Consider the following 9,800-nt stretch of genomic DNA (forward strand, 5'->3'; position numbering starts at 1 on the left):
CCCCTGACAGATGTCATAGCTGGGCGGTGTTCCTAATTAAAAGGCTTTCTATAACCCAAACATTGTAATTGCTGTGTACTCACAATGTGGTCTCTATGACTATTCTTTTTTTAAAAAAATCTGTACATCCACAAAATAAAATTTCAAATGCTTTAATTGAGACAATTTATGCCTTAGGGAGGCCAACCACTAGAACCCAACCCTCTAGAACAGATGTGTGGTGCAAGGTAGAGGACATACATACAAGACTCAAATATAGGCTGTGTATACATTACTGCCTTAAAATGCAGCTAAACTGTTCATTTGCTCAATTCACATCAAAGCTGGTTTCAAGGGGAAAGGTGTAAAAGCTTAGTATTCCAAAAAAATGACAGGGTAAAAAAAAAAAGCACGCCTTGACATTCCACTGTTGCACTCATAACCTAGTTTTAAGGTGCCTTTTAGCTCCTAGCTTTCATATCTCAGTTTCTAACACTGGGGTTGGGCCTCTTTAAACATGCTTAGTGTGATATCAGCTCTTATATAACATTCAGTCAATTTGGACATTGGTAGGAAAAGGGATAAAATCATCCTACCCTTGTCAACAGTTCTGAGAACATAACACAATGGTTTTGCTCATCTCTGTATTTGATAAAATGTTTTTCCCTTGTACAAATATGACTTTATTTTGTGCTCACAAGCAATTGTTTCTAAGTCATTCAACAATGGGTTAACTGGAACACACCAACATCCTTATTTGGACATGTACTACGAAAGCTGGCTTTCAGTACTGGTTTCCTGTTTCCGATTCGTATCTAGCTTCCGTCACATAAAATCTCTTTTTTTAAACACCTTCATGCAGATTTTGGGTTCTAAGCCTAAAACGACTTAGAATTACTATTTAGAAAACAACCCAATCTCAGCCAGAACCCTTGATGAATGGAGTTCTGCTCAAAACATTATTACAAAGTAGATCAGTGTCATATCAGCACGTTGAAGTTTTTATTGCCTTTCCATTTCAAGTAATGGTTCCCTTGTCACAAGGGCTTAATAGAGGGCATCTTTTAGCTTGACAGCATGATTGATATAATCTGCATCATAACTCAAGAACAGATATGCAAATCAGAAGTATTTATTGAAGCAGTGAACTGGCATCTAGTCTGCAGGATGAAGCCTGTGAATACACGGCCATTCGCTCTTTTGCCAAACGCAATAGTTCATTCGGATTCAGGGGCGATAACACTAGTGGAGAGTAGTTCTGTGCTTTTATTAAGTAGCAAGCTTGAATACAGAATAAAAGACAGTGAAACAGTCTTAAAGCATAAAAACAGAGCACAAACAAGATAAAATACTTTCCCATTCAGCTATTGAGAGCTCCAAGGAATGTGAACAGAGAGACTAAAGCTGGCTAGTACACAGCCCTCTCCGAGTCAGGGTCTACACTGAAACCCAAAACATTAGATTTATATACCTGAGAGCCCGAGTGGCTATGTGATAGCTGGCATATTATCTCTCCTGTTCCAGAAGCCATTATTGGGATGGTATGAGGATGTTACATCACCTGCAAGGTGAGCTAGGCTAACAAACAGGGGCCAAAACAAATACAATACCTTGTTATGCAGATGCAATAGTTACAACATATAGAGTGCAATAGGATGAATGGTAATGTTTGTAACAAATCTCTTTACTGGTTACTTCCTACAAGTTGGTAACCGCACTTATAGAACAAGGTTACCAATGTACGGTGGTGTCCGCAGCCATACAGAGAACTAAAACTAAGGATAGATCCACACTTTTAAAAACCCGGACTGACATTCATGAGAACACCAAGAGAATCCATTCTTCCTTAGAATTTAATCACATGATGAGAGACATTGGGAGAATAGTGAAACACCACTGGCATATCTTAAAAGAGATTCCTGGTTGCGAGGTCACTCCACTCTTCGGGAAATGACGCACTAGATCCCTTTGAGATATACTGGTACACACTGATCTAAAACCCATACCACAACAACAGACTTTAATAACAGCCCCGAGAGGTTTTTTCAAGTGCGGACACTGCGTTGCATGCAGATATGCACTTCCAGTAAAAGAGTTCGCCAACAGTGAGGGTTTTAAATTCACCATACGATCATTTGCCACATGTGCTACTGCATGCACTGTATACATATATATAAAATGCAAATGTGGTTTATTATACGTGGGACAAACCACAAGACCAATCCAGGATATCGGAACATCATTCTAGGATCAGAAATAGAATTTTGGATGCTCCTCTGGTATCCCATTTCATTCAAAAATCACACACCGAGGATGTCCTGACATTTTTTGTACTTTGGATCTATCAAGGACCTCTTGAAAATGCAGGAAGAGTCCTTACACAGAAGGAAAGCAGATTTGTTTTCTTACTCAGCACTTCATCCTTTAGGTTTAAATATTGAATTGGACTATACCTGCTTCTTATAATGACATATCCCATACAAGCTATATGAAATATATACTATATAAGAGCTCTGCCTATGACACACCATTGTGGTCATATTCCTTTAAGATTACATTTAGGTTAATTATCTACACCTGTCTCATCACATGGTTTTGCTTATTAATGGTGTATTGAGACTCATTGGCCATTACTATTGAGAATCGTCCAAGAATCATTCCTTACGTAATCTGTTACACACTTTGATTTTATGTACAACCTCTGTATCTTCTAATGCTTGATAATGCTTAATAATGTGTGAATTCTATTTTTTAGTCAGGATGTAACAGATTTATATTTGTAATTTCTACATGTCAAATATTAATCATTGTATTACCAGGTGTTTATATTTATATTATATAGAACTATTAACAGCTGAGGAAGCCCTTTGGGGCAAAACAAGGAAATATCCGGAAACCTTGTTCTACCCAACCCAGCTGCCTGTGGCAGCCTGCCTGTGTCTGCTACCTATGCTAGCCAACCTCATCAGCTGTATTGTCCATGACATTCTGGGGACCTTTCCTTAACCACATTCGAGGACTGTGTAATATATGAACGCAAACAAGAATGTATTAAGAAAGGAAGAAATAGATCTGCATAGGATTTAATTAAATAGGTTATATACCTTGCTTAAGGATTGTATATGGTGTACATCCTGGACTTGAATTGTATGTTAGGAAGTAACCAGTAAAGAAATTTGTTACAAAGATTATTATTTAGCCTGTTGCGCTCTATATGTTGCAACTAATAAACAGGGGCCAACATAATTCATTGTTTTTAAACGAGTTGTAAGGGTATTGGGTGGGATGTGCCTGGCAGGAGAGGAGTGGGGAAGAGCCGGGGGAGCCCGAATTGCCGTGGTTCCGGGTAGGGGGAGGTATGGTGTGGGAAGAGACACAGACCGGGTAAGGAGCACACGGCCCAGGCAGTTAGTGACTGTGCCATATGCCAGCTCCTCCTCTATTATAGGGAATTGTAGTTGCCATATCAGCCAGCCCTCAGGTCTGTGACTGCTGCTGTTAAATGCCAGGTCAGCCCAGGGAAAAATTTAACTCATCTGTCATCTGGTTATGGATGAAGAGGCTGATATGGCATGTATCAGTGAAACCTGGCTGGGTGAACAGGGTGGAGTTGGTCTCACCCAGCTGTGCCCACCTGGGTACTCAGTGCAGCACCATGCCAGACTCAGGGGTCAGGGAGGGGCAGTTGCTGTGAACTGTAGAGATTCTCTATCTCCAGGCTCTCTGTCCAGTTGGGAGGGAAACCAGAGTGTGTGTTCCTGGCACTGGGCAATCAGAACAGATTAGGGATTCCACTGGTTTACCGCCTGCCTCTCTGCCCAGCAGTCTCCCTACCTGAACTGATAGAGCTGGTCTCGGAGACAGTGTTGAGGACTCTCAGACTTCAACATCCATGCCGAGGCAGCTGGCTCTGGGGCGGCTCAGGACTTCATGGCCACCATGACAACCATGGGGCTGTCCCAACATGTTACCAGCCCAATGCACAAGGCAGGCCACACTCTGGACCTTGTTTTCTCGACTGGGCAAGAAGGGGGTGATTTGAAGGTGGGGGACATTGTCATCAGTCCCTTGTCATGGTCAGATGACTTCCTGTTGAGATTTAGTACGTCAGCACCATTTCCCCTCCACAGAGGCAGAGGACCTATTAGGAAGGTCTGCCCTCGGAGGCTGATGGATCCAGTGGGATTCCAAACAATACTGGGGGATTTTCCGGCTGATACGACTGGTGCTCCTGTCACAGCCCTGGCCAATGGGCCAACCTCTGGAACATCCGAATGGCTCAGGCTATTGACACAATCACCCCTGAGTGCCTTCTCCCACTTTGTGGAGCCCGATTGGCCCCCTGGTATACTCCAGAGCTTAGGGCGAAGAAACAAGCTGGGAAATGGCTTGAATGCAACTTCAGGATCCAAATGAATGCAACTGAAGACTTGTAAGGGCTCATTATCAAGTCTACCTAGTGGCAGTGAAGGCAACAAAGAAGGCATACTTTGAGGCCTCCATTGCATCCTCATTATGTCATCTGGCAGAGCTTTTCCAGGTTGTATGGGGCACAGGCTGGCCCAAAGGAGGTGATAGAACCAACAGTAGCTCACTGTGACTTGCTTGCAAAGCATTTTGAGGATAAAATTGCTTGCATCCCCCAATACCTTGACTCTGCTGTTATAGCAGATGAATCTCACGGGATGTTCAGAGCACAGTCTAGTCTTGTTGTGTCGGATGAGTTTCAGATGGTAAGTCTCGAAGATGTGGACAAGGTCCTCGGATCAGTCAGGGCAACCAGTTGCTCTCTAGATCCTTGCCGCTCTTGGCTGATAAAAAACAGCAGGGAGGGAACAGCTGACTGGACCAGGGAAGTGATCAATGCCTCTTTATGAGAGGGGGTGGTCCTTGCCTGTTTGAAGGAGGCAGTGGTAAAACCGCTCCTTAAGAAACCTTCCCTGCATTCAGAAAACCTAATTACCAGCCAGTTGCTAATCTCCCTTTCTTGGGCAAGGTTCTGGAGTGAGTGGTAGCAGACCAGATCCAGGTGCTTTTGGGAGAAACTGAATTTCTGGATCCATTTCAATTGGGGTTTAGGCCTGGTTTTGGCATAGAAACTGCCTTGGTCGCCCTGTACCTCTGTCGAGAGAGGGACAAGGGAAACGTCCCTGTTAATTCTTCTCGACCTCTCAGCGGCTTTCAATACTATCGACCATGGTATCCTTCTGGAGTGACTCTCTGAACTAGGGTTGGGTGGCACCACTTTGTGATGGTTCCAGTCCTACTTGGATGGTAGTTCCCAGAGGATGTTGCTTGGGAAGTTAAAAAAAAAAAGGTACAGACTTTATCTCATCATATGAGGAATTGTAATCTATGCTAATCCAAAATTAGATCTGAAACTATTATTTAAGGATGAAGGTAGAATTATAGTTTATATAACATATGAAAGAAAGGAAATTATTATAACAGGAATTTATGCTCCAAATGAAAGGCAGAATTTTATAAATTACTGGAGGAAAGAATGCTGGACTATAGTAATGAAAAAACAGCACTATTAGGTGACTTCAATTGTAACTCCATTAGAACTAGATAGAACAGTAAGAGAAAAAGAATCTAAAGAAGACCACCACTGATCTTCTTCCAACTGGTGGAGAACCTTAACTTAGAGGAGGTTTGGAGACTTAAACACCCAAACGAGAAAGAATTTACTCACTTTTCAGATGCAAAACAATCAGCAGTGAGAACAGTTGTTATATGCATGTCAAGTAATTTAATACTGGGAAAAAAGAAATACAACCAAGACTAATCTAGGACCATAATCCAGTCACCTTAGAACTGAGATCAACAGGAAAACAAGATGGAGATGGAGAAGGAAGGAAGGAAGACATCTTGAATTATATATTTTTTTAAAAAGCACAAGAAACCTTAAAAGAATTTTTTGAAATAAATACAAATCAGAAAACTGATTATCAAAGTAATTTGGGGTGCCAGCAAGGCTTGTATGCAAGTTTTCTGTATTCAACAAAATGTCATCCAGAAGAAAATTAGAGAAAATAAAATGGAGCAAATTAGGAAAGAGATAAATATAAATGAGAAAGAACTATAAAAAGCCCAAAGAATGAGACCGCAAAGCAAAATATTAAAATGCTGCAAACCCAATTTTCCATATTTTTAAATTGTGAAATATAAAATAAAATGGCTAAATCAAGATTTTGAATTTGCTAACAAACTGGGTAGAATGCTGGATTGGCAGTTAAAGAAGAAACAAAAAGAAAAGATAATAGGAGAACTTATAGAAGGAGGGAAAACAATTGAAGAACCCGAGGAAATAAGAGGTCGGAGCTAGACATTACAAACTGAAGGCCTTTGCAGATGACTTAGTATTGACTTTGCAAGAGCCAGACACTAGTACCAAAAGAGTTTTGGAATTAATTCAAGTATTTGGTCAGGTCGCAGGTTTTAAGTTGAATAAACAAAAAACTAAGGTACTGGAAAAAAAATTAACAAATGTTGAAAGAGAGAGATTCCAAGAGGAAACTGGGTTAACGGTGGCAAAGAGAGTAAAATACCTGGGGATTAACATGACATCTAAGAACGTAAACTTATTTAAGGATAATTACGATAAGTGCTGGACAGAGATAAAGAAAGATCTAGAAATATGGTCGAACCTGAAGCTTTCCTTGTTAGGTCGAATTGCAGTAATTAAAATGAATGTATTGCCTAGAATGTTATTTTGACATTACAAATTGTTGATAAGCTGGACTGTTTCAAGAAGTGGCAGAAAGATATATCTAAATTTGTCTGGCAGGGCAAAAAGCCCAGAATAAAGTTCAAGATACTCACTGATTCTAAAGAAAGAGGGGGGTTTGCCCTGCCGGACTTAAGACTGTATTATGAATCGGCAGCTTTCTGCTGGTTAAAAGACTGGCTACTTCTTGAAAATGCAGACATTCTAGATTTGGAAGGATTCGATAACAGTTTCGGTTGGCATGCATATATTTGGTACGACAAGGTTAAAGTGTATAAGGGTTTTAAAAATCATATTGTTAGGAAAGCACTATATAATGTTTGGATTCGGTATAAGGATTTACTGGAAAATAAAACTCCCAGGTGGCTTTCACCAATGGAGGCTAAGGAGGTAAAGAAACTTAATATGAGAACTAATTGGCCAAAATATTCTGAAATTTTAGAACAAGAAGGTAGTGAATTTAAACTTCAAAGTTTTGAGAAATTAAAGTCCAAGGTACGAGATTGGCTCCATTATTTTCAAATAATGGAGGCCTACAAACAAGACAGGAAAATTGGTTTCCAGGTGGAGAAATCGAAATTAGAAACAGAACTGTTAGAACCCAATACTAAGAATGTATCAAGAATGTACAACTTGCTGTTGAAGTGGAACACAATAGATGAGACAGTGAAGCCAGCTATGATTAGATGGGCACAAGACATAGGTCATGACATTATGTTTGCTGACTGGGAGCAGTTATGGACCACAGGTATTAAATTCACGGCATGCAATGCCTTAAGAGAAAACATTATGAAAATGATTTACAGGTGGTACATGACCCCAGTCAAGCTTGCGAAGATTTATCATCTGCCCAATAATGAATGTTGGAAATGTAAAGAGACTGAAGGTACCTTCTTCCACCTTTGGTGGACCTGCCCAAAGATTAAGGCCTTCTGGGAAATGATTTATAATGAGATTAAGAAAGTACTTAAATGCACCTTTCATAAAAAACCAGAGGCTTTTCTCTTGGGTATGGTCGGCCAACTGGTGTCGAAAAAGGACAAAAACTTTTTTTTGTATGCTACTACGGCAGCAAGGATTCTTCTAGCAAAGTATTGGAAGACACAAGAGCTACCCACACTGGAGGAATGGCAGGCGAAAGTGATCGACTTTATGGGACTGGCAGAATTGACCGGCAGAATCCGTGACCAAGAGAAAGAGACTGTGGAGGAGGATTGGAGGAAGTTTAAAATATATCTTAAGAACTATTATAAACTTGAGGAGTGCTAAAATGTTAAGGGAGAGGAAGACGTAGAATTGCAGCGGTAAATTATGTTTGATTCAGAGTGAAAGTGAAAAAGAGAATGAATTTAAATTTAATTGGTTAAAAGGGTTGTTGAATAAGTGTTAAAAAAAAAAAGGATGCAAAAAGGGGAAGGTATGGGGAAGTCCGAGAAAAGAGGCTTATGAAAATGAGGTTAAGAAATTATGAATTTGTATATTTGTTTGTATGTCGTTTTTGTTATGTTTTATAAAATTGGAAAATTAATAAAAAATTTATTTTAAAAAAAAGAACCCGAGGAAATAAGTAAAAGTTTCACAAAATATTTCAAAGATATTTATCAATCAAGAAAAGAAGACGATGAGAAAATAGAAAAATATCTAAGTCAAAGTAAATTTTCAAAAATCACAAATGATAAAATTGAATATTTAAATTCACCTATAACAATGATGGAAATTCACCAAGCAATCCCCCGCTCCATCAATTAGTAATAGGAAGATATCCTGTCTGCTGTATGCAGACTCTCCCGGTTAGGTCTTAATAATCTATTCACAGCTTTCAGCTCGTATTGCAAGCGAGAAGAGCTTGTCGTGAATTATTCTAAGACCAAAATTTTGGTCTTTGAGAAGCGTAGCCCCACTTTCAAGTGGGAAATGGACCAGCAGAATCTTGAGCAGATTCGCACCTTTAGGTATCTGGGAGTTCTTTTCACTGAGACACTATCATGGAAGGGACACACTGAGGCTGTGAAACTCAAAGCACAGAAAGCTTGTGGGGCATTAATGAAATTCTATTTTATGGTGGGTAGCCAGTTACTAGAACCTGTGTTGAAAATCTATGCCGGTAAAGTGGCTTCCCAGATGCTTCATAAAGTAGCAATATGGGGCATGGATCCAAATGCTAACAAAGCCTTAGAAATAGTGTAGAATAAATTCCTCAGGAAAGTGCTCTCGCTCCCCAATGGGACCCCAGCTGCTCTTCTCCGCGTGAAAGCGGATATGACAACAATATGGGCTAGAACTGACTATGGCCCACACAGAAGGGGAACAGACCAAATGTTGGAAGGATGACACCCAATGCCTCTTGACCTAATATCAATTACAAGATCTTCAGGTGATCACGAAGATGGATAAGAGGCAGTTAAGAGATTGTCTCTTCAGGTCCGATGCAGAAAGGGATTTAACCATGATTACCTCTACCAAAAGTTCACCATGGCTGAAGATGGATTTTTCGGAGCTAGCCAACCTGACTGGAAGAGTCCGCGACCAGAAGGAGGAGGAGTACCAGGAAGAATGGATAAAATTCAAAGACTATTTAGCTAAATATGTTAAGATAACTTAATTGGAAAAGCTTGCAAATATGAGTTAGGCTTAGGACTTAAATATGTTAGGATAGGAATAAAGATGTTTAAGGCCAGATTAGAAAGAATGAAAGATGTTAAGTGATCAAGATAAATTTTCTTTGAGAAGATTGATTTTGGAAAACTGTTAAAATGATATATAATGAAATTCAACCAGGGGGATTTGAGGAAGCTACTTAACAATGTTATCAAGATTGGTTTAATTACAAACAGGATGTATGTTTGCTTGTTTCAAATTTTTTTTTGAAAATAAAAAAATAAAACAAAAAACAAAAGTTCACCATGGTTCCCACTTATCAAAATGGAGCACATCCAAGCTAGTTATTTGACAAAGCTCCCACTTGCCTCGGCAGTGGTGGATGGTCGGTACGGCAAAGTACAGTACAAGAAGAGACTTTGTGTGGGCAACCTTGCGTAGAGGACCTGTACCACTATTTATTGCAATGCCCGCTATACATAGAACCAAGAGA

The 9,800-nt window shown here is 39.9% G+C and overlaps 1 long non-coding RNA gene across 1 annotated transcript; it reads right to left on the minus strand.

The window, feature by feature from the left end:
- Nucleotides 1-138: 138 nt before the first annotated feature.
- On the minus strand, nt 139-5,288 carry LOC307215304. The gene is made up of 2 exons (XR_013838446.1): nt 3,814-5,288; nt 139-1,260 (listed from the first exon to the last, which is right to left on the minus strand). It is a non-coding gene; the product is annotated as an uncharacterized lncRNA (long non-coding RNA).
- Nucleotides 5,289-9,800: the final 4,512 nt, after the last annotated feature.

The sequence above is a fragment of the Podarcis cretensis genome, assembly GCF_951804945.1.
Source record: "Podarcis cretensis genome assembly, chromosome: 4".
Classification (NCBI taxonomy): Eukaryota; Metazoa; Chordata; class Lepidosauria; order Squamata; family Lacertidae; genus Podarcis; species Podarcis cretensis.